This window comes from Cololabis saira, chromosome 11, assembly GCF_033807715.1.
Source record: "Cololabis saira isolate AMF1-May2022 chromosome 11, fColSai1.1, whole genome shotgun sequence".
Classification (NCBI taxonomy): Eukaryota; Metazoa; Chordata; class Actinopteri; order Beloniformes; family Belonidae; genus Cololabis; species Cololabis saira.
The window spans coordinates 34,177,458-34,203,684 of record NC_084597.1 but is presented as its reverse complement, the minus strand read 5'-3'; the positions used below and the strand labels follow the sequence as shown (position 1 = coordinate 34,203,684).

Genomic DNA, 26,227 nt, shown 5'->3' with positions numbered 1-26,227 from the left:
TATCATGGCACAACTTAAAGAGAAGTCTCTTGGAGCCATGGCCGAAACCGAACAGGAAGTCGGCCATTTTGAAATCTGATTGGTCCATATTTGATAGTTCTCCAAAAGTCACCAAATTTTGCATGCAAGCCAGTCTTGGCGATAAATTTGATATTTCATGGTTTGCATTAATGGGCGTGGCCTAACGGCTCAACAGCGCCCCCTAGAATACTTTTCTCTGCCATAACTTTTGAATGGTTTGACATAGGAAGTTGTGGGTGGTGTCATGGGATTCTGTAATGAGTCCTTAAGCTTGGTTGGCCTTAATTAGCCCCGCCCCTTCTTCTGATTGGTTGTCCCTTTTTTCTGCTATAACTTTTGAATGTTTTGACATAGGAAGTCGTGGGTGGTGTCATTTCTGATATGCTTATGGGGGCGGTGGCCGTGAGTGCGAGGGCCCGTTCATCGCTGCTTGCAGCTTTAATTATTATTATTATTATTTTATTTTTTTGTGTAGCCTCATGATACTTCATTTGTTCTTTTTGCATATTCTATTATGTTAAAAGGTGGGCAAGATAAGCTTTATGCTTCAAGCCCATACCTTTTCGGTCAAAATAATCACCATGTTGACCAAAGATAAACCTGTAAATGTTTATTATCTTGCTTATTGATTTTCATGCTTATAATTGACCGGAATAAAGATTAACTAACTAACTAATTTTCTTTTAAATTCATTACATTATTGTGGCAGATCAAAATATTGATATATAACCGAAAAAATCGCTTTATAAAGTTATTTTTTTAACAGACTGAACAGATGCAGTATAGCCATTTACATCCACTTGGCAAGAACATTGGCCAGTCTCTTGGTCGCGGGCGTGCGAGCCTTTCCACAAAGATCATATATTACTGTACCTTTTTCAAAGGTGCCGTCGGGGCGTTTTAGAAATGTAAGTCCCCCATTCATTTCACCGACAACTTTCTCATGCTCCTCCATTCACTACATTATCAGCTACTCCCCCCCCCCCGCCTACCAGCGCAGCTAAACAGGCCCAAACGCAGCAGCCAATCAGTGTCCACTTCCAGGTGTGACTGACCGTTGTTTTCCACCTATAACAACTCAAGCACAAGAAGCCCACTTCACAAGCAGATTTCAAAATAAAAGCTATTTGCACACAAAAAAAAGTAAAATGAGAGATAAAAAAAATAGATTAAGCGATTATAAACATAACGCGCTAAATATGCCTGTAGTTAATTAATTACATTTAACGCTCTAATTTGACACCCCTAGTTATACTGTGAAAAAGTCAGTTTATGGAACAATCTGAACAAAGAAACCAACGAATCCAAATCAAACATTACATTCAAAAGAACAATTAAAGCCAGTATGTTAAGGAAATATAATGAACAATGTTAGTTACGTTTGAATGACATACCCATTGTCATGAAAGGTATAAACATTGTTTGTTGTTGTTGAATGGTATTAAGTGAATTGTAACTTGGGAACTAAAAAGGAAAGACTGTCTGTGTTGGCCGGCAGCTATTTTATTTTAGTGTTTTGTTTACTTTGTTGTTGTTTTTTAATTTACGTTCTTGGTAAATTGATTTCTTAGGAAAAAGGGGCAGATTAAATAAGATTCTTCTTCTTTCTGCTCCCTTTCATTCAGAATTTAGGAAAGTTTGTGTTTATATTAAATTGTTTTTTTTTTTATTTATTTATTTTTTTATCAATGAATGAAATAAAGAATAAATAAATAAAAAAAGAAAAGAAAAAACAAGAAAAAAAAACCATCAACCTTCTCAACACTTCTATTCATAACATCTTGTTTGAGGGGTCAGGGTTAACATCTTAACTTTGATCCACCCCCCTCTTGCACAGGCTGTGCCTTTTTGGAAATGAGTGAGACAGACTTGTGCTACCCACTTCAGAAGTACAAAATGCAGCAAGATGTCAAATTGACTGGAGATAAAGTGGAAGAGGCTGGATAATTCTGCTCTGATGTGAGGATGTCACCGTAGTCTGTGAATGTCAATGGTTCATTGAAACTTAAGCCTAGGACACACCAACCCGACTTCCCCCGCTGTCGGCCGACTGCTGTGTCGCCTCGCGTTGCCTGGGTCGGGCTGGGTCGAGCTGGGTCGGGCTGGGTCGGGCTCAGCCCCCCAATCTCGCACTCAGTGGCCAGGACTGGTACTGGAACAAAAAATCCCATGGGGCCCAGAAAGCTTTTTTCCCATAGACCGCAATAGTAAAAGAAAAGCCTCTAAAACTGTTCACAGGACACCTCCAGCTGTAATCACCGGCAATTACTAATCTTTGGATTCTATATTTTTAAGTCATGGACTTTATATCCGTCAAAAATGTTTGTAACGGCCAGAAAAGTCAAAGAAAAGTCTCTTTCTGGGCGTGACGTCACGGCCGTGTCGGTGCCATTGATGTTGCCGCGGGGCATGATGGGAGGCCCCAGAGCATCATGGGAGGTGACTCAACTGCGCATGCTCTATGGGCCCCTTAACGCGGACGTAAACCCGGAAGTCAGGAACTAATTTCGCCGTATGCGCTGATGAGCAAATTGCATTGAAATGAATGGGCGGCCATTTTCGATGTACCATCCAGTTAATATTATAGATACATGGTTGGGCTCTTTGAACACACTGCAAAGACGACTCCCGACGGCCTGGCTAGCACGTAAGTTCTGCGCATGCGTGAGAGGTAATTCCCCTCCATACCAGCAGGCAGCGGTAGTCTGTATTCACTCAAAAACAAGGGAAAACCGGAAGCTCTGGGAAGCACTTTTTTTTTTCAAAGCTTTATTTAGAAAACACAAGTGCAATACAAAACAGCGAAGCCTCTTCAGTGGCGGCCAAATGCTGCCCAAAAAGGATTTAAGTTAGGTCTTTAATAGTATGTTAGGTTTTTGTTAGTTATCTTAGCGTGCTTGCTAGGTAAATAAAAGTGATTTAAGTGTTATGACAACGTTATATATCGGGAGTTCGTTGTATTTTCATGAAATAACTACTTTTCATTGCTGTGTTTTGACAGAGAATTTGTCCGGGAGCTGAAATAGGAGCTGCAGAGAGAGCGACTCGACAGAGGAGAAGAACTTTGTTAATAATAAAATGAAATTCAATAGACTGATATGTTCATTTTAATACATTTATTAAAATAAAGAAATAAAAACGATCAAATCATCCCCCTTTTCCATCCCTTATGTCATTTCATCAATGAATGTGGTTTTACTGCTATTTCAACATTTAGTCATCACGAGAAAAATAACACCATTTATATATATAATTATCTAACAGTTGTAGCTTTGTTTTGTCTGTAGTTTGTAGTTTTGTGAAGCTTCATGTTTTCTTTTTTTTACTAGATAGATGAATAAAGTTCTATTTATCTAGTAAAAACATGAAGCTTCACTTTATATTCAGAAAAACTAATGTGGCAGCTACAACTGTTAGATTTCATCTATTAAACCAACATTTATCTTCCTAAATGATTTATTTCAGCCAGCGGTAATTCTCCAAAGAGCTGCAGGTTTCTCCCCGGGACGACGGCAGGTTGACCCAGCGATCACGTCTGTCCCCCCGGCTGTGAGCTGCTGCTGCTCCCCGGGGCCTCTTCTGATCCCCGAAACATCGGATCAAATTTCTTAACAGGCGTTATTTGGATAAACTGAGCCCATGTTGGGGATCCGAATTCTGATACAGCCTGTGTGTCCTCTTCTAATATAATACATCCATGGTCCTCTTATCCTTCGCCGTTTGTTTACTTTCGTCACTTCCGTTTCTCTTCTCGTGCACTGATTCGCCACCTGAACAGCCAATCACAGTAAGCTGTTTGACCGACCTGCCAACGCCGATTCAACATGTCGAACCGGCTGAAAAGGTCCCGACGGGCGCCCGACCTGTGGTGACGTGCGGGACACACCGGGGAAACTAGCCCGACAGACGCGCACCGACGCTCGATGGCCCGACGGCCGATTTTCGGCTTGGTGTGTCAGGGCCTTTAGTTTTTCTTTACCAAGTTGGCCTCAGACAAAGTCTCAAAGCTATTTGTGAATTTTCAAGTGGGTATAGACTTCAGACTAGCAAAAATATGCTATCCGGAACAGAATAAATGAGTATTTTGTCATAATATGCTCCTTTTTAAAACTTACTCAATCAAATTGTTCCTCCAAAAGCTTGACTCACAGTGCTCTATCAACGAAAGTAGGTCAGGGCAAAAAGCTAATTGTGAACTTACCAGAATGTCTGTAGTGTCTGTCTCACATACTCTGGGTATCAAATCCACTGAATTGAAATAAAATTGATTATTTTAAACTAATTAACACCCCTCCAGCAAGTTAGGATAAAGGGTAAACGGAGGGCACGGTGCCATTTAGAAATCATCACTGGGAAGTTGTGATGCAGAGGCAAGCAGCCTTGGACAAACAGCAGTATTCACAGCTCCCCTACCGTTACTTTGTTCCCTCCTTTTATTTAAATTATCCTATGAGTTACAAAGGCATCACATCAAATAGTTGAGTATAGGTCCTTATTCCCCAACTCACATGTCCATGTGCAAGCAGACATGCAAATTATGCTGTGTAATTACCATCTTAAAGGTGCTTTTGAGTCTTGACAACTCAATTTCCTGATTATTATAACATCATCGCAGCAGTTAAGGGCCATTTTCATGTTTCCTTTAGGTTGTTTTTTTATGCAAAAAAAATCAAGTTTCAGGCCTTTTCAGGCCAATTAAAACAAATTACATCCAGCGATGTTGAAATATGGTTGCTTGAGATAAGTCCCATACAACCTTTTTTTTCTACGTTTCTGTCAAATTGAGCTACCACCCAGTGGACTTATGCAAAAGTGGACAAGGGGGAGTTCATATCAGTCACGCATACCTTTAAATGGAATACCTGTGCACAAATCTCCATCAATATATATTGTCATAGACACAGAAACACACACACAACTGATGCAAAAACGCGGTTGCACAACTTGTCAATTTAAGCATAACTAAAGGGCTTCAGGATTGATTTGACACGAGCTAAGCCTCCCCAACTTCCCTCAACATAGCTGAGGCCTCATGTCTCGTCAGTTCCCCACTGACCAACAAACGTAGGCTCATTCTTCTCAAACAGCATGATCCCTCTGGTTCTAAACCTCATTTAACCAATTTGATGGCAGGAGATCTGATGAGCATTCCAGTGTCATTATGTGATATCATGCATCTGTTTTAATGGACTGCGACAGGGCGCACAATAGCGTGATGTTATACTGTAAGCTGCTTTTGGTCCAACAATGTTGCAAAAGTACAGACTGACAGCACTGATGTTCTTTTGTTGGCTGGATTTTTAAATTTTTTTCCTACTGAAATAACTAGAGATCAAGTTCATTATTCATCGAGATTTTGTAAAATTATCTGTCATAACAAACTGTTTCCACTTGTAAATATGGACAAATGGATTCAAATGCACACAGCCGATATGTAAAATAATTTATTTTTCACTGCGTTTTACCTTATGTCTTAGGTTCTTTTTTTCTTAGACAAACACAGAAGTAATTTGATCCTTCCCAACCTCTGATGGTCAGAGTATGCGGGACCATGTAATGTCCATGACCAATAATCCATCAGGAATGTGTTGTGAGGAAATCGAGGAATTTGTCATGGGGAGAGAAAACTGAATTGATGGACTGTTCAACATGCCTTTGCAGTGAAATCAAACCCAATTGTCTGTCACAGATACACACACAAGCACACATATACAGTGGGGAAAAAAGTATTTAGTCAGACACCAATTGTGTAATTTCTCCCATTTAAATAGATGAGAGAGGCCTGTTTAGTTTATCATAGGTACGCTTCAACTATGAGAGACATAATGGGGGGAAGGAATCCAGGAAATCACATTGTAGGATTTTTATTCAATTGGTAAATTCCTGGGTAAAATTAGTATTTGGTCACCTACAAAAAGTGTGAGCCAACGCTGATTGGCTATAATAACGCTAAAATGTGCATTGTTCAACCAGTGTAGGCTAATTCCTACTTTACAACTGTCTTGAACGCATCGGGGCTGTGAGCCAACGCTGATTGGCTATAAAGCCTGATTTATGGTTCCGTGTTAAATCGACGCAGAGCCTTGCCGTAAGGTACGGCGTAGCCTACGGCGAAGGGGACGCCGCGACGCGAACCGTACGTGCGCGTCGCCGCGTACCGTACGCCGTAGGCTCTGCGTTGGTGTAACGCGGAACCATAAATCAGCCTTAACAGTAACAGCCAATTAACCGACTCAGCAAGTTTGCTGCCATGAAGGAGATGAGCGCTAAACTTTAAAAGAGGACAAAGCATGTACAACATTTTGAATGTTACCCTTTTTTCCACGTTACCTGGATTATTTTGTCCGGGCCAAGGGTTATGGAAGAGTCAACTGCCATTGGTGAGTCAGTGTAACCTTCATAAATAATTTATTTATCAGAATGTTGTGGTAGCTTTGAATGAGCTTTGTGATGTTGTCAACTACACCGCCGAGTCTATTCTCTGTTATAGAGCTCAGAAATGATGTTATAAACCGCTGTGTCTATATTTATTTAAATAGATTGTGTGATTTTAGACCAGTTATGTTTTTTTTGTATTTAAGCTGTATCAAAGATGGAACTGAGTCAGTCCGTGACTATCTGAGTTTTTAGCGCCATGTGATTGACAGCTGTCAGGCCTATGCGTGTGTGTTCTTCTGAACAAGTTTGTGACTTTACTCTGCTTTCTGCAGCATAGGCCTATAGGCTCGTTTGGCTCAATAAAAATGAGAATAAATGTAGTTTGATGGGTAGGATGAGGTGTTGTTGAACGTTAAAATGACTATCATAAGGGCCCATCGGGAATGCTCCGCCCCCTCTGTACCCACGCTCCGCCACTGTGTGAGCGGGGCTTATTCTGGATGTGCCCATCAGTGATCGCACCACTACAGGTGGCTGTCGAGAGGAATCATAGAGTCACAGATGGAGCAAGTAAAGGCTGCATCTGGAAGAAGAGATGGCAGATGGAGAGCGCGACTGCAGCTTCTGGGCTCCATGTTGATAGCCCAGCTGGTTTTCGAATGTGTCTTCTCAAGGAAAAACAAGTAAAAAAAAAAATAAATAAATAAATAAATAAATAAATACAGAACAGGACAGTTAGTAGGAAATACCTGATGGGTAGATCACTTATTATTTACATGTAGTAATGTAGATGGAAGGATTGTTTGCAATCATCGGGCAGTTTGTGCAACAAAATGTTCTACATTTTCTACATACAAGATACTATTTCACAAAATGGTGATTTGGCTGATTAGAAAAGGGCATGAAATGATATACTGGACAGGGGAGGGGAAATGCAATCAACAATCTGTGAGAGAGCTGAGATGAAGGTTTGAAAAAGACTGCTAAAAATAAACAACACTTAAAAAAAATATGTCAAACTGTTTAAAAAAAAGAAATTGTACCGAAGCAACAAAAGGAACATAATGGTAGAAAATATCAGGACGGCCAAGAAATGACAAGGAAAGAAAATACATTAAAATATGTACCCCTGCGATGAGTGGAATCACTGAGAAACAGATGGTGTGTTCAGCTGGTGTTTGGAGCTGTCCCCCCACCCCCACCCTAATCCATTCACTGGCCAAAGAGCTGTGGAGCTTTGGACGGTCAGTTTACATGCTCTTTCCAGGTTTGATTTTGCCAGAGTTGCTTCTGCATTAACAATGTTGGCCTGCTGGAAGAGATTAGTTTGAGGAACTTGAGTCTGCAAGGTTACCTCTTTATATTACTTTCCTCTCCAGTGTTTTCACAGCACTTGATATAAACAGCAAATCTTTTTACAGCGATACTATCACACAACAATACCACGTTAGAAAGTCTGCAGGACATTAAGAGACTAAACATGCACTGTCACAGTGAGCAGACAAAGTCCACACATAAAGGCAACACATCAATATGAACTATAACTGTACATGAAAGAGAATTAGGAAAGAGAAACACTGCAAGTCAATTAGAGATTCATCTCATTCTACTTTTTAAATCTTTCCTGATAGATAACTTTTATGCTCTGCCTCCAGGTCTTTCCAGAGGAGGGTCTTTGGAAACATAAAAAAAATATCTCAATTCTGACATTCTGATGTATGTCTGTGTGTGCGTGCGTGCGTGCGTGCGTGCGTGCGTGCGTGCGTGCGTGCGTGCGTGCGTGCGTGCGTGCGTGCCTGCGCACACAGTGCTTGAATCTGTGAACTTGGATGCATGTGTGTCTATCTTGAGGTGTCACTGGGAAACTGAGGGGTGTGTCTGTACTTGTCCCACAGTGTGGGTGACTGTACTGAAGGGGTGTGTTGAGTTTTAAATATGTTTATATGTGTTTGTTTGTCCAATACACATCTGTGACAGTGCTGGCTGCATTTGATACAGTACGTCTCCGTAGTAACAGGTGCAGACAATGCTTACAGAGACATTGTGCAAAAGCATGAATGCATCTGTTTGGCTCTCACACACCTACTAACACACACATATTTGTTTTACTTATAAACAGCAGGCTACACATACAAACACCATTTTATTAATTTAATATAGGCATGGTTTTCATTACACACACTGACATGTAAACACACGCGAAGGAACTGAGATGGTCAAAAAATAGCACACAGCTGCACAAGCGCAGTTGTACAGAGATTAACATGCCCGCAAACACACAAACAAACACATCTCCTTGCAGTCATGCTCACACATCTGGGAGGGGTTGGGGATCGCGGGCACCTTACCAAAGTAAATAGAGAAATTGCAAGCCTTCACAATTTTTGGTGTTGCGTGAGGCCACTTAAGGTGACAGCTTTCACTTGGCGTTGGTGGGGATGGGTGCATGTCGTTGCTGTTTAACAATCAACACATTGTCTTTGGGTATCCGTGCATGCGTTGATGGCGTGCAGTTTTGTATGCGAGAATACACAGACATGACTTCATAAGAAAAAGAAGAGAACGGAATTTGAAAAATTGTCAAACATAACTTGAACTGCGAGCAAAAAAGAGCTCATCGCCACGTCTTAACTCGTAGAATCATTACTCTTGAGCTCAGTTTTTTAATACAGCAAATTTACCGTTAATAAAAGCAATTGCAAGCACTGCCCTGTAAGACCACATGGAATGTGTTTACTACTCTATATTTCAAAATCACACTTCACATTTCTGTTATCAAGAGATGTAACAATTTTCAGTCTTTTAACTCTAAGATATGTATGATTTTGGCCTGTTAACATCTCACTAAATATGGGTTAGGCCAATGTGAATAATTTCCATTCAGAGTTTAACACCAGTGTAAATGTTAATGAATGAGAGTGAAGTTATTTTCCTTGTGTGCAGGCAGCCCCACACATGAGCTGCTTGGTTTCCATGCATCTGTGTAAGCAGCGGCAGCAGTCATGGTGGGTTGAGCAGAAAACTGGCCAACCGTTTGGTGCATCTAAAAAGTGAAATGACTAGTCAGATCTGGTCCTCTCCTTAGAATCCCAACATGGTAACTGGTTAAAATGTCTGCCAAAGCTGCTTAACCCCCCCAGTTCATCATTTTCCAAAATTGCTACAATCAACAAAACCCATATTCCCTGATGGCCTTTGCTACTCTTCTCAAATTCAATTGTCGTGTTTAGTTATGGATGTCTCTGTTAATCTTTCATCTGTTCATCTCCGGTTGACTTGTATTTTGCTGAAAAGCTTGAAGAAAATTGACAATTTGCTTCAACTGGTCATTCCCCCAGGTTTTTTAAGAAGGTTGCGGTGGTGGCATTGCTGGGGCCTCATTTATAAAGCTTGCTTGCGCACAAAACAGGGCTGAAAGATGCGCAAGCCACCTTCTACGCAAAGGTTGGGATTTATAAAGAAAAAACTAACCGAAAAATCTGCGTATCCCTACGGCAACCCTGACCCTCCCGTAGGAACTTACTTAAGATATGGGGAACTGGCGACGCAGGCGGTGAGGTGGTGAAAGGAAGCCAGATTCATGTCATACTCTTAATAATGTCATCACATATCAGACTTATAATATAATAGCGCTGATCGTGTCCCTCTGTGTTTGAAGCTTCCTGTCAGTCAGGACGCTCAGCTGCTGCTGGAGCTGCAGCCGCGGTGAGTGGGCTTGCCACCCGTCCCTTGAAATACGGAATTGTTACGTAATTGGGAATTAAAAGTTGCGTTCCGTATTAAACCAATACGGAACGCAGTTTATTCCGTATTTCACAATTGTCCCATGCACGTCTGTCACACACGCACACACTAGTTAAGCCTAATTATGGTTCCACGTTAAATCGACGCAGAGCCTACGCCGTAGGGTACGCGGCGACGCGCACCAATGCCGTAGGCTCTGCGTTGGTGTGACGCGGAGCCATAAATCAGCCTTGAGCAGCACTGAGGGGAGAGGGGAAGGGAGGAGGGGTAGCGGGGCTCCGTGCCATCTTCGCACAGAGTGTCTTGATGATTTGTAATTACAGGCTGAGCCTACTGTTAGTTCTTAAAATGTAAAAAGTGGGGGGGACAAAAACATGAGTTTGAAAAGTGGGAGGGGCATGTCCCCCTTGTTCCCAGTGGAAATTGCGCCCTTGCGCCTCACAGCGTTTTATTTTCACTCGCTTTGTTTAATACTATTTATATACTATTTATACTTTTACTGTGACCACCAAATAATGTAGTTGTCCTTGCCTCCACCTCATCCACAACATCTCGTTCCCACTTCCCAGTCTCCGTGAAATATAGTGGCACGGTGGCTTGACACGTCTCATCATGCGTCTCATTCATCCTGATGCCTAAACAGGCTGCAGGAAGCCGCTGTGCATGCTCAGCAGGCTCATTCATATGCAAATACTACTTAGCATTGCCCATTTATGTTCAAAAGTGGGCGTGTAGAGGGCGGGATATGAGCCGAATTCAGCTGCGCAACATTCCAGCTGGACTGTCATTTATAAAGTGAACATTGCGTGCAAGTGTGCGTGCACAGGGTTTTATAAATCCGGATTTTTTTTTGCGCCCGCCATTTTCGGCTTTTGGCTTTACGTGCACTTTTAGTATGAATCCTGCACACTCTTTTATAAATGAGGCCCCTGATCTCTTTCCAAAAGTAATTAAAACATTTTCATCCTTTAGGCAAAACATTTACACTTTGTAAAAAAAAAGAAAGAAAAAAAGAAAAATAAATGTTAAAACAATAAATGTATTTATTCAATGTTTTAAATAATCATTAACATCCTTTATTCCCCTTTCCAGTTATCTCTAATTGCTTTGTCCAGCTGTGAGAAACAGTCAAACCCATAGTGGACCTTTAGGAACAGACATGGTTGCCAGGCAATTTGTGATACGACTGCAAAGTTTCTATTGAAGCAGTGCAGGGGATTGACAGTTCTGTTTGATATTTATCAACCGAATATGGGAATATCCATCATGGTAGTTTTGGGGCACGGTTGACCTGGCAGAGGTTATCCCCTTTGACATAATTCAGTTCTCTATCTTCTTAACCCGGCATCTATCTGTGGAGTTTTCCTCATTTTTGGGTTCTCTTGGCCTAACATGATGTAACTGCGTCCCCATCCACACACAATCTCTTTGATTCACCCTAAAAATGTGTCACCTCGTTTTCCTTTGCCTCTCCAACTCCCCACTTTTTCTGTTCTCTCACCCACCCAGCCTCCCTCCCTCTTCCTTTTGCTCCTCTCCCTTCTTCTCCCCGCAGTAGCTGCCCAATAAAGGATGTTGTTAATATCATTAGGCAGACTTCCTCTCCGGCCAAGCGCCCGGCCCACTCCCTTTCAGCCATAATCAAGCGTGCACACTAACTATCAAAGGAGACATTGCTAATAAACTACCACAGTGGAGCGGAAAAACACACACGTACACTCCTGTGGAGAAATTACTGTTGGCTAAGCGCAGTAAAATAAATAAAGTGTGTGTGTGAGAGCGTGTACGTATTTGTGTGCACGTGCAGTTTGGGTGTGGGCTGTTTGAGTGGGTTACCAAGACAACCCTAATAAAGTATACTCTCTCAAGGCAGGCCAAATCTAATGCAAATCTGCCACGTAAATATACTAAATTAATTGAGGCGGGAGACATGTATATAAGCAGACACAGCAAATAAAATGGGCTCTGAGAGGCCACAAATACTGTCAGTTTGGTAGGTTTAAATTGGAAAAAGACGGTGGGGGCAGCTGTGGCTTCCTGTTGCACTCCAGTCATTTGCTGTAAATCACCCCTAAAACGGTAGTGCACATTGTCAGCTGCATAGCTTGAAAGTGTTATCTCCTGACAGCTGAAAGCTACAGTTCATATATCACCAGTTAAATATGGTGTAAAGGGAATTCACAATGCAATACAGCGGGCAAAAGCCCTGCTTTTACAAAAGAAAAAGAGGGATAGGAGGCCAATGACATGAGGCTGCTATCATAGGACACACTGTGCAGACAGATTCTCATCTACTGTAACCAAAGGCACCTAAGACCTATTATCATTTGTCATTGGCTCCTCTTTAAAAACGCCTGACTAAAGAACAAAATAAAAAAAGAGATAAAAAATTAGAGGAATTAAGGTTACTGGCTGTTTCTAAAGATGCAATTATTCATCACAGTTCTCACAGATTCCCATGAAATTATACATTTGTTCCAACATTTCTGATTTGTACTGTAGAACCTTCACCTCCAAATAAAAAGTGCTAACAAATCTGATTAAACTGCTGGAAGATCTTCTGACAACATTTTTCCTGTCTCATCTGACTTTTTTATGTCTTTATGTAACATTCCCAACCCCCTCCTTTGACTACAGCTGGGATAGGCGGACCAGGATAGAGCAGATTTAGAAGATGAACTGATAGATATTTAATATCAGTTCAGTACTGAACTAACCTCAAGTTGGTAAAAAAAAACTAACAGTGAATGGGAAGCTTTGCAAAATGTCTGTGCACTTTATTTCGGATCCAAAGGAAAATGCAAAAATTCAGCACTAGCCAAAAGAACAAGGTCATAAACTTATTCCATTTTTGGCCTATTCATGTGCATTTGAGGGAGCTTTGGTATTATTTAGTTATATGCATTCACTATTGAGATCTCACTCTGTCATGTTTTATTTATCTCTTTCCTTCTCAACAGTAACCGAAATATAAAGGGCCAAATTGATTAGTGTTTAAGAATCAGGGTTTAATAGATTAAAAGCCCCTGGCTCTGAGAAAGGCACTCACTGGTTCACATACACATTAGTTGTGAAAGAAAACAAAAAAAAACCACACACACACACACACACACACACACACACACACACACACACACACACACACACACACACACACACACACACACACACGCACACACACACACACACACAATCTCCAATCCAGTATTTTGTCCAGGTGAACAACAAAGTATTTGTACCCCTTCATAACCTGCACTTCTTCTCCCATGATGGAAAAGCTATTGGACTAAATCCTGGCTCTCCTAAAATCCACAATCTGCTTTTTCTTGTTCACATTCAACATGAGAAGCTTGTTCCCACACCATGCCACAAAACAGTCCACCAGTTCTCTCTACTCAGTCTCTTCTCCATCACTGACACACCCCACAACTGCAGTCATCTGGGTTTTCTGAAGATGACAGGACTCCGACTTGTGCTGGAAGTCTGATGTGTACAGTGTGAGAAATAATGGTGAGACTACAGTCCCCTGTGATGCTGATCACCTGGTCGGACATTGTCGGCCTCTGTCAGGTATTCAGTAATCCAGGTGATTGTAGAGGCATCCACATGTCTTCAGGAGTTTCTTACAAAGTAATGCAGGCTGGATCATGTTAAATGCATCCTTTGAGCCCAACCTCCTTTTCATTTCCACTCGTCCCTTCCTCCAGTCTTCTCTGAGTTTACACTCATCACAGTTATGTCTGTGGTCTTTCCTAACTTCTCACAGCCACAGAACCTCCGACCGCTTTTCCTCTTCAACCCCTGTGTCTGACCACAATCATGTCAGCTGTTCACCTCTGCCAGGTCCATCCGCTCTTCTCATAAAATCCTCTATCCCACATCCTACTATTCCTAATTGGATATCTTGGTAGTCTTCTGAAGAACTGTTTTACACTGAAAAATTCTCCTGTATTGCCATACTATTGTTCTTCTCCTGGAAGTGCAATCACTTTGCTGTTAGCCTCTTCACTTCTTTGCTGCTATTCCAGTATTTCTGTCTCTTTAAATATATAGGTTAAATACCACCCAGCCAGGTCTCCTGTAATACCTGTTTCATCTATTTTACCAAGGTGACAGCATATTGGCATGGTGTAAAAATCAAGTTTTTTTCTCATATCCCGTGGCCTCCTGCACTTCTTAAGTTATCAGTGTTTCATTCAAGCCTGAAGACATCATTTTCCCACTTATATGCAAAAAGCAAGTGGATGACCTTAAGGACTTACTGATCTCTAAGGTTCTGAGCATTTCAAAGGTTATTCTGTCTGATGTGGGCCTGTCTGATCACTCCTGTGTTTTCTTTGAGAGTACAATTTCAGTGGACACAAATGTCAGCAGTGATCTCAAAATGTTGTATATCTGAAAACAGTAGTGAGATCTTTAACCAGATCTTCTCTCTAACACCTGCCCTGTACGGGGGTTCAGTCAATGAGATCCCCAGTAGCTTCGATGCTAAAATATTAAATGTTATGGATACTATTGTTCCCATTAAGGTTAAGGTTATCTCTAGACGGAAGTCTCCATAACGAAATTCCACACTGGTAAAAAAAAATGGGAAAAGAGAGTATCAGAAAGATGAGCACAGATGGAGAAAAACAAACCACCAGGTTCATTATGACATATATAAAGAGAAACTTCACATTTATAATTTACAACTGAAGAAAGCTAGGACGTCCAAATTCTCCAACATCATTACTAACATACAACATACATACATAACGCCTGGGTGGGCGCGCTTTTTGGCGTCTAGCGTCGCCACGGTAATGCTTTTGACTGAGAAAAGTAATGTGCGTTGTCGCAGGATGGAGACGCACATTTTGATATATAACACACCTGGGTGCACATTACGGTTTGGGCCGCATTAACTGCCGAAGGAATGGCATAAATTGTGCCAAAATTACACGATTAATTCAAAATGGCCGACTTCCTGTTGGGTTTCGGCCATGGCTCCAAGAGACTTTTCTTTAAGTTGCGACATGATACAGGTGTGTACCGATTTACGTGCATGTACGTCAAATCGTATTGTGGGGCTTGAGGAACAAAGTTTTCTAGGGGGCGCTGTTGAGCCATTTTGCCACGCCCATTAATGCAAACCATGAAAGATCAAATTTATCACCAGGCCTGGCTTGCGTGCAAAATTTGGTGACTTTTTGGGGCACGTTTAGGGGGGCAAAAAGGCCCTCCTTTCGTCGGAAAAATAAAGAAGAAAGAAAGAATTCCTACAGATACAATAGGGCCTTCGCACTGTAAGTGCTGGGGCCCTAATTACCATAGCTATGCAGACGGCACGCAGATATATATAACAATGTCCCCAGGAGACCAAGGCCCTGTACAGGCTCTTGGTAAATGCATTGAGGATATTAATGACTAGATGTGCCACAACTTTCTCCAGTTAAACAAAAACAAAACTGAGGTAATTGTCTTCGGAGCCAAAGAGAAACAATTGCAGGTCACCACAGAGCTTCAATCTATACACCTAAAAACTACCAACCTTTAGAGTTCTGATGCTGGTCTATAAAGCTCTGAATGGTTTAGGACCAAAATACATCAGCGACCTCCTGACCCAGTATGAACCTTCCAGACCCCTCAGGTCATCTGGATCCGTTTTTTATTAGTTCCCAGAGTCAGAACCAGACACGGAGAAGCTGCATTCAGATTCTGGAACAAATTCCCAGAAAGCCTCAGATCAGCTGAAACACTCAGTGTATTTTAATACAGGTTGAAGACACACCTATTTTCAGCTGCATTTGAGTAAAGCTCTACCCCTGCACTGTTACTTTTAGACGTGTTTCAAAACTTGATCATATTTTTACTACAGATTTTATCAGATTTTTTTCTATTGATCTTTTTTGTTTAAATTTTAAATCATGCTTATATGTAATGATCTATTGTTCTTATTTCTTTCTTTTCCCTTAACATTTTAAATCATGCTCCTTTTAATGTCTTTGTAAAGCACTTTGAATCATCTTGTTGTTGAATTGTGCTATAAAAATAAACTTGCCTTGCCTAGCCTAAAGAAAAGTAAGATGAATCAGTTCAAAAGCCTTTGTCCCCCTACTGGAGGGAGCAGCTTTTTTCGGTTTTGAGCACATGTGCATTGGTGTAAAAGCTTGGGGTCTTGTTTGAGGATGGGTTAAGTGATGCATATTCATAAATGGTTCCCTCCCTTCATCCCATGTTTGCTTTGATCGTAAAGTTTGAAGTCAAACTACCATTTGGCAGGAAGAATACCAAAGGGGTTCAAATTAGAAAGATATCAAAAGGATGAAAACACTGGTGAGTCAGTGAGATTTTTACAAATTGATTTGTTCAAAAGCACATACAATCAAAAATTGACAGAGCACCATGCACAGAGGTTACCAGACAAAAAAAGCTCACAGAGAGCTACTTATAAAAAATCAAGATATAGGCAAATAGATCAACTACTGGAAAAGGGAATACAAATAATAGAAAGTTAAATATTGGAAAACTTTGTGACCACACAGACTTAGAAAATCTCACAAGCACTGACTGCTGAGATCATTGTTTTATAAAGGGTTCATGTCATAATTTAAGGCTCTCTTCCATGGTTATAGAAAACAAACTTCAAGTATATTACAACATTTATAAAGAGAGTCTTTGCAACTATAACCAGAAACTGAAGAATGCAAGGCAATCATATTTTTCAGAGATTATTGATAGAAACAGTAATAATGCTCGCACACTGTTTTCTGTGGTAGAAAGACTGACAAACCCCACAGCCTCAATCCCACTTGAACTGCTGTCAAAAAAGGCCTGTAATGACTTTGCTGACTTTTTCACAAACAAAATATTATAGATAAGACAAGCAATGTGCTCCACCTCAGGAATGATAACACTCTGGCCCTCCCATCCTTTAGTAAAGCTGGGACAGTTCAGCGTTTTAGATTACAAAACCCTAATGGAAACAGTTTCAAAATTAAAGCCCCTGTCTTGATATTCTGCCTTCAAACTTTTTTAAAACAGTTTTTAACTGCATAGCTCCGGATGTATTGCAGATAATAAATACTTCTCTTCAAACAGGCCAGTTTCCCCAGGCCTTGAAAACGGCAGTAATAAAAACCTCTTCTAAAAAAATCTAATCTGGATGCTACAACACTTGGTAACTATAGGCCAATATCAAATTTGCCATTTTTGGGGAAAATCATTGAAAGGGTCGTTTTCCAGCAAATTCATGCTTTTATGATGCAAAACAACCTTTTTAACGCATTTCAGTCTGGATTTCGGCCACACCACAGCACTGAGACTGTACTCATCAAAGTCTTAAATGATATTCATCTGAATAATGATGCAGGTAAATCCTCTGTTCTGGTATTACTGGATCTCAGTGCTGCATTTGACACAGTTGATCATAACATTCTTCTCAGCAGACTGGAAAAGTGGGTGGGACTTACCGGCACTGTGCTTCAATGGTTTAAATCTTACTTGCAAGATAGGGCCTTTTTTGTGTCAATTGGAAACCATGAGTCTGAGAGAACCAAGATCATATGTGGGGTTCCTCAAGGGTCCATTCTCGGACCGCTTCTATTCAACATCTATATGCTACCGCTAGCTCAGATTATGGAACATCACAACATTTCCTACCATACTTATGCCCATGACACACAGCTCTATATTTCAGTGTCACCACATGACTACAGTCCCCTGATCTCATTGAGTAACTGTATTCACCAAATCAATGAGTGGATGTGCCAGAATTCTCTACAGCTAAATGCAGAAAAGACAGAGGTGATCATTTTTGGCCCTAAAAATGAAAGGGAAAAGATCAGTGCTCACCTTGGCTCCATGTCATTGACAGCTACAAATCAAGCCAGAAATCTTGGTGTAATTATTGACTCAGACCTGAACTTCAACAGCCATCTAAAGTTTATCACTAAATCTGCCTATTACCACCAAAAAACATTGCTAGAATTAAGGGGATTCTGTCTAAACAAGACATGGAAAAACTTATTCATGCATTCATTTTCAGCAGGTTGGATTATTGCAATGGCATCTTTACAGGCCTTAACAAGAAATCAATCAGGCAGCTGATCCAGAACGCTGCCGCCAGAGTCCTTACAAACACCAGGAAACTGGACCATATTACACCGGTCATGAAATCACTACACTGGCTTCCAGTGAGTCAAAGGATAGAGTTTAAAATCTTACTGCTGGTCTACAAAGACCTGAATGGTCTTGGATCAAAATACATGCTGGATCTGTTAGTTCCTATGAAGCTCCCAGACCCCTGAGGTTCATCTGGATCTGGTTTGTTGTGGTTCCAGAACCAGAACCAAGCAAGGTGATGCAGCGTTCAGTTATTCTGCTCCTCACCGGTGGAACAAACTTCCTGTAGACCTGAGGTCTGCTCCAACTGTCAGCTCCTTTAAATCAGGGTTAAAAACATTACTGTTTACTCAAGCGTACTCCTAAATTAAATACTTACTTGCTGTACTCTACTGCCCTTACTTTTAACAGCTTGTGCTTTTTATTATTTTACTTCTTTTCTTATCATCTTATTCTTAATTGTTTCAATCTCATTTGTTATTTACTGTCTAATTATGTCTTGCCGCTTTTAAGGTAAATGTAAAGCACTTTGAATTACCTTGTGTTGAATTGTGCTATATAAATAAATTTGCCTTGCCTTGCCTTGCCTTGCCTTGCCTTGCCTTATAGGGAATGTTGTGAGCGCTGGCATAAGAGAGAGGCTTTGTATATTTGTGTGTGTATGTACAAAGAAAGTTGAAATCACTTGGAGTTCTCCTGGATCAACAAAAAAAAAATTACAAAATGACCTCCCCCCCAAGATCTTGGAAGTGTACGCGAAGAGACTTAATTGGGCCCAATAGTTAGATAAAAGTGCACGGCAAGTGGCATATCTGACTGAGGGGAGAGAGGGTAGACAGAAGACGTGGGAGCATATTTTGCCACTGGCTTGTTCATGTTTTCCTTACTGTTCTCTTATTTGCCTTCGATTTTGCATAGGCATGTCAAATGTCTCTGTTGTATGAATGCACAGATTTATTCATCAAAATCTACCGTTTAAACCATCTCATTTTTATGACTCTAGTTCCTCACTGTTAACTTCACCTCGAGCCCAGTATATATCAATGTAGATGGGCTTTTTTTCATGCTAACATGCTCATCTTTTAAAAGCAGTTGTTAAAGTTTTATTCCAGAAAACAATGACTTTTAACCCAGTAAAACTAAATAAAAAAAGGATGCTTCTAATATGATATGGTGTGGCAGATACAACTGACAAATTTAATTGATTTCCTGTGGTGTTAATGCAATGTCTGACATTTTTCTTTGGACAAAATACCACAGTGATTCACTATGAAAGCATCATTTTTAATTACAACTTTTCTTCTCAGTTGCATTAAGCAGGTGATTTGGCATTTTAACTTAATGTTCCTCCTCTGCAGATGTTACAGATTCACTGTATCAAACGCAGCATGACTTCATGACTTCATGACTTCGTGAAGTGGTTCTGAGAATGAAGAAAACATACTCTGATCCTGGATCTGTGATGTCCCAGAACATTACAGTGTTTTCCAATATAGGTGGCCCCTAACAAACTGAGTGGGTTGTGTTATCTCAGTTATAGAGTTGGTGAAATATAAGCTTTCAAGCTTAAGGATAAGAAAAAAACAGGTAAAGAAAGAACTGATTAAAATATGTATCTGCCAAAATGAGCAGTCAGTATAACCAGCCTGTTAGCAGCTTTTATTTCAAGAACTAGTTGCTATATATGTAAATTCAGAGCTATTAAGTAGATTTAACTGACGAGTCAAAGTTCACCCTGTGAGGCTGCAAATGCTAAAACTAACTGGAAGTAGAATTTTTTCCAAACAGTCTTTGGTCACGTAAAGACACAAGCACACAGCCCACTAACCATATCTGGACTATTTTTACCTAGATGTTTTAAACTGTTACTAAAGATACTCCTCTTCTAGTTTACTCTTTCCTAGAAAGTCTTTAGTTGTGAAGGCGCAAAAGATCTATGATGCTTTGTCTGTATTTGTACTTGTCCGTCTCTTTATAATTTTGGCTTTTGATTTTAATTTCTGCCTTGAAAAAAAGTTCAATGTAAAGCATGTTGGATTGTCTTGTACATGAAATGTTCTATACATATATACTTGCCTTGCCCTGCCTTCCCTACCTCTCTCCAACCCACACCACACCAGCTTCCAATTTGTAGCCTTTGTGTATGTTAACAGCGTTGAATCACAGGCCCCTTATACCCTGCTCTGATCAGTCCTGGGCTCGGAAATCTGTGGGAGGATGTTTACCCAGGCAGTGAGTATGTTAGGGGAAATATTATCCTAGTTTTACCTTACCTTTCTTCTGTGTGAACCATAAATATCAGCACTGCAAATAGGGGCAGGGGAGGAGAGGCAAGGAGAAAACAGAAATGTACAGAATTATAAGACCCTAATAAGACCAAGTGGACCTGATGGAGAGTAAAACAGGGTGAGACATCAGGATGAAAGGGATGGTGAGGAAATATATTGAGAAGAAAAAATTGAGAAAAAAAAGTTTGAAAAGATGTTGAGAGATGACATAAAAGAGGAAAGATGGGAAATAAATGACATGGGAAGAACATGGAGAAGAAAATCTTACAAGTGTGTAAAATACAGCTATGATTGATAAAACAACACTAGAAAACCAAAAACACAAATTAAGCCATGCATCTCCTTCTGAAACCAACTGTTTGCACGTTCACAAGAACAGCTTTGCAAAAAGCTACAGCCATCAATCTGTCACCAGAAACCCATCTTCAGTTTGTAGTTTTCTTTTCACGTCTCTAGAGTCAAAGTGACTTCTTTCTTCCACTGCTAAGACATTCCAGTCCTGCCCTCATCAAAAAATGTCTTCATAAGAGGAAATAAAAAGTTTAATTTGCATATCAACATTTGAAAGACTAGAATACTTTTTACAGTGTGTATATCCATTTTTCAGAAATGTCTGTCTGGTGCTCAGCATACACACATATGCTTACCTTGCACACACATGTAACTCTTTCATTCTCTCTCTCTCTCTCTCTCTCTCTCTCTCTCTCTCTCACCCACACAAACATGCACACTGGCCTCTTCCCATTTGCTGTTACTTCCAGTTTAAAACTAAACCATGTGTGGGAGCTATCCTGTTCTGCCTTGAACTGTGTGCCCGGTTCGCTGCTGGGTCCCTCTATTAGAGAAGGACTTGAAAGTTGCTTACCTTCCGTATCTCTGGCTCCTGTCCCTCTTCCTGTCAGTTTAGGTGCCAACCTTTCACTGTACTCTTCTCTGTGTGATCGTCTTTTATCTATTCATATGCTTTCACCTTTTAGCTATTAATCATTATCAACCATCTGTCTGTCTTCTCTTATCTGCTTCCTCCCATCTTTGCAGCTCTGGATGTCTTTCCCCTCCCTGGGATTCTGTCTGTCAGCCTCCCTCCTCGAACACCGTTCTCTTCTCCTGCCACCCTCCTATCAATCCCTCCTCCCACTACCACCACCAACTAGGCATGAAAATGGTGCTCCATTAGGAGTGCCTGGGCTAAGCCCGGTCTGACACACACTGCTTTGATCAACCGTGAGCTGGGCTAAACACCCCACTAAACTCTCAGTCTGAGGAGAGGGAGGTGGGGAAGTGGGAGCAAAAGTAAAAAGAGTTAGTGAGAGACAGGAACGGGGAGATCAAAATGCAGAAATGAGATGGAGATGGGGACACAATAACAGGGAAACACAGAGGCTGAAGTGGGGGAAAGGAGCAGTTTCCCAAGCCATCCCACACCACTCTTGTCTTCCATCAATTTCCTTCACATCTCACTGTAATTACTTAAATATCTTTCTTTTTTTCTTTTCTCTCTTTGTCCATAACCTCACTATAACCTGCAATCTCTGCAGGTGCACAACCCATAGAAATTAAGTGATCAGAATGAAAGATCCCCCAAGATATTGTATATTACTGCTGCAAAAGTTAAAAAAGGACTAGGAGCTTTCAACAATAATGCAGGCACAGCACAAACAGCAAAAAGATGAAAAAACTAAATAAATGAAAAAAAACAACAAAAAAAGAAAAAAGAAAAACACGACTTCAGTCCCCCCCCCCCCCTTCAAGGAATGATGAGAAAAGGGATTTCCGCTTGGTGCTAATCAATCAGGTAGTGATAATGGCTCCCATGCCTAGCTGTCGACTAGGAGGGTCAAGGCATCCCGTGACCCAGCGCTGAGGGCCCAGGGGCCAAAGCCCCTCTCAGAATAGCTCCCCAGGACGGACTCCCTGGGCTAATTGTCCAAGCCAGTGTCAGCCTTTTCAGTGCCCCAGCCCTAACCCTCCCCTCTTTCCACTTTCTCTGTCACTTCTCTCTCTTTTTCCCCTCACTTTCCCTCCTCTCCTGCACACCTCACAACTCTGCAGACCTCTCTATTTATATGCAATTGAGGAATCTACTCAATACACCAACATATATGGGGGAGACAAGACAGCGAGAAGTGGGATGAAAAAAGTTAACTAAGAGCTTAGTTAACGCAGATAAGTGGCAAGTTTAATGAATTTACATATCAGAAAGGACAGTGAGGATTGCGAGAGCATCTCAAAGAAAAGAATCAGTGGCAGGGGCAAAAACATGCAGGGAGGGAAGTAAAAAGGGAGAGTGAAAGAGTCAGAGACTGTAGGATATAGAGGGACAGATTGATACAAAGAGAGTCTGATAGAAGAGATAAGACGAGAAGCAGCAAGACAGTCCCTGTTTCCCCGAACACATCACTCATATCACTGGAGTGTAGCGACAGGTCCATTCACAACCATCTGCATATCAATAGGTTTGTATTAATCAGAGCAAGAGCGGCGTGTGTCTCAGGGAATCTGTGCGACATCAGCGCGACTGACCACCACGCTGCAGCCAGCTTCTTAAAGAAAACAAGGAAATGTAGCACAGAGATGCACACACAAATACACGGAGCAAAGCACGAGTCCGAAACAGACCCTACTTCAGCTCCGTGCAGTGGCATTCCTCTCATTCCAAGCACACACTTCTAATTAACAGCATTACATCCCACAGACAGGAAGAGGGACTGATGGAGAGGTAGTTCAAAGTTGCACCGGCTCCACATCCCTGTTCTCTTCTGTCATCTTTCCTTTGTGTTGCCCTAAAGTCCTTTCCATTCAACTCTCTTTCTTTCTCTCTCACAAACTCTGTCAGGTCCTGGTCAGAGAGGACTGAAAAAGAACAAAGTCCCCCAAAAAAGGAAGAAAAACTATCAATGTAAAACATGACAATCAACATCACTTACTCGCAGAGATTCTCTTTCTTTTTCGGTCTTTTTTCCTGATTTGTCACTCCTTATCTTCCTCTCCTCAGTTGGAGTCTGACTATCCCGGCGTGTGTGTTGTGTCAGTCCGATAGAGGAAACGTGCCGCCTGTGTGTGTGAGCATGAGTGAATGTGTGTGTGAAGAGATAGAGAGAGCGTGTGTTTCTGTCTCTGTGTCTTACACTGCTCTGACTGAGCGAGCTGAGGCTGTTTTAAACAGGCTGCTCTCCCCATGTGACCAGCCCAGCCACAGGCAGGAATACGTTACTGAGACACACACACACACACACACTCTATCTCCCCCTTCTCTCTCTCCCTGTCTCTCTCTCAGCCACAGAAACAAAGTGTCCACAGTGCACCCCCTAGCCACAGCTCAGGGTAGTGGAGGCAGCAGCCCTCACATACAGCATGTGCACACACACACACACACACACACACACACACACACACACACACACACACACACACACACACACACACACACACACACACACACACACACACACACACACACACACACACACACACACACAGATTTGTGAGTAAATTGAATAGATAAATTAAATAAAGTTAATACATATGCAGAAGTCTCAGCTGTCTGTTTTTACAATTTTTTTATAAATAATTATTATTTATAAATATTCTTTATTTTCCTGTAAATTATCATGTTTTATTTAAAGGTTCCTTTCAAATATCTTTTGGCAACTTTAAAATCAAATAAAACATGGTTAAAATACATAAACTATAAAGAAACAATTCAACATTTATAAAAAAAATACAAAATTTATAACAATACAACAAAAATGTAAACGAGAAAAGTAATCAATAAATCGATACACACACTCTGTGCAATATGACAAACAAATAAAATGTATAGTTAAAGTTATAGTTGCAAGGTGTGCAATCAAAGAAATACAAAAACTAAAGTTGCGGACACACACACACACACACACACACACACACACACACACACACACACACACACACACACACACACACACACACGCGCGCGCGCGCGCACGCACACACACACGCATACAATACATCTAACACAATTAATAGCACTTGATACAATTTTTCCTTTGTTTGTTGTTTTTTTTCCATTCTTCTCACACCTGGAAGCACTGACCTTTTCAGTGATGAAAACCTTTTAAAACCGACCTTCTGCTTCATGGCAGATGCAGTTGCATAACAGGTTTTATACTTTATGGAACAACAATCGGGGGGGGGGGGGCAGAGGCACAAAAAACCCACTTCACTGAAGATGAATTAAAAAAATCCCCTGTGGATGCTATATGAAATGTTCAAAGTAACAGAGGGACTACAACTGCAACTATTGAAGTTAATTGGCAACAGGTCAGTGAAATGACTGGGTATAGACAGGATCTTAGCAAGAAAGTATGTTGGAAGTAAACAAGGACGCAGGTTCACCAAGCATGCGAAAAACTCTACCAAAACTTCAGATTAAAATTGTGAAGAATTTGAATATCTCTTCATTTACAACCGATAATTTAATCAAAAAATTCACACAACCTGTAGAAAGATTTATTAACAGAGGTACAAGCCCAAACATCAATATTGGGCATGTTTGGGCCCCCGGGTGGTATTGCATTAGAAAGGGACATGATTTTGAAATGGAAGTCAGTGAATTCTCTCAGCAACACTGCCAAACATCACTGTCTAAGCACAGAGTTCACCGTGTCATCCACAAATGCAGGTTTAAGGTCTGTCATGCAAGAAATAAGCCAATTGTTATCTTGGTCCAGTTGTCTTTGGTCCAAAGGTAATTTAAAATGAATGGAGGTGAAGTGCAAAACCGTCTTGTGGTCCACCCAATCGTAATTCAAAATTGTAATTTCCCATTTGTTTTTTCAAAAAATAAAATAAATTATGGAATAACAACTACAACATAAACCACAATGTAAATGCATGAAGTAATTCTGCTTTAAACTTGCATGTTCTTTTATGTAAATAAGGGAAAGCCAAGACTGGGACTATGAGAACAAGGTGAGGGCATCATTTAATTAATACTTAGAAATAAAGGAATTTATAAAAAAAAGAGCATGACTGGTTGTTGCTTAATTTTCTCAGCACTGTTTGCTTTATTTTACCTCTATAAACACATTGTTTTAAGCTCGGCAGTCAAAAGAGCTCCACAGGGAAGTGCTTTCAATGTACAGCTAGTGGAGCAGCAGAATTGGTATTTGGGATTAAATAGTTTTGCATAACATTAGCAAAGGAAACATTAACTACTGAGAAGTTTGGTAGAACAACTGACCAATGTTACTACAAACACTGGTGCTTTCAATCATTTATCAAGTTTCTTCCCATTGCAGTAGTATGGATGTTTAGTCTCAACAGTGCTCTGACAAGTATGCTTCTAATATTTCTAAAAGGAAGATCTGGCTGAAATGATTTATTTAAATGTTCTATTTCTGCAGACTGTACGTCTTTAAGCATCTCTAATGCAACATTAAAAATAAATTAGCATAGTGTCTGTGTTACAATTTTTCAAAATGTATTTATGTACCTGGGAGATTTTCTCACCTGCTTTCACGTTGTTTAGATGCATATTAAGGAATTTCCTTCAAAGGATTGATCATAACAGTGTGCAAGAGCTCTTTTCTCACCTGACTCTTGAGCTGACTTTAAATCAGTTTCCATTTCTTCTGATCCACCTTATCTCCACAGTTGTATTTTAAGCTTCCTCATTTGTTGTCCCACTGCCTTTCTTATCCCATGAGTCTTAA

At 40.8% G+C, this 26,227-nt stretch overlaps 1 protein-coding gene across 1 annotated transcript in view; it reads right to left on the bottom strand.

The window, feature by feature from the left end:
* Window positions 1-23,678, bottom strand: part of cntfr (ciliary neurotrophic factor receptor) — a 274,550-nt gene extending 250,872 nt beyond the window's left edge. Inside the window, exon 1 of the mRNA XM_061734387.1 lies at window positions 23,459-23,678. The gene's annotated coding sequence lies outside the window, so the exon portion shown is untranslated. The remainder of the gene's footprint in view (window positions 1-23,458) is intronic.
* Between the last annotated feature and the right edge of the window lie 2,549 nt (window positions 23,679-26,227).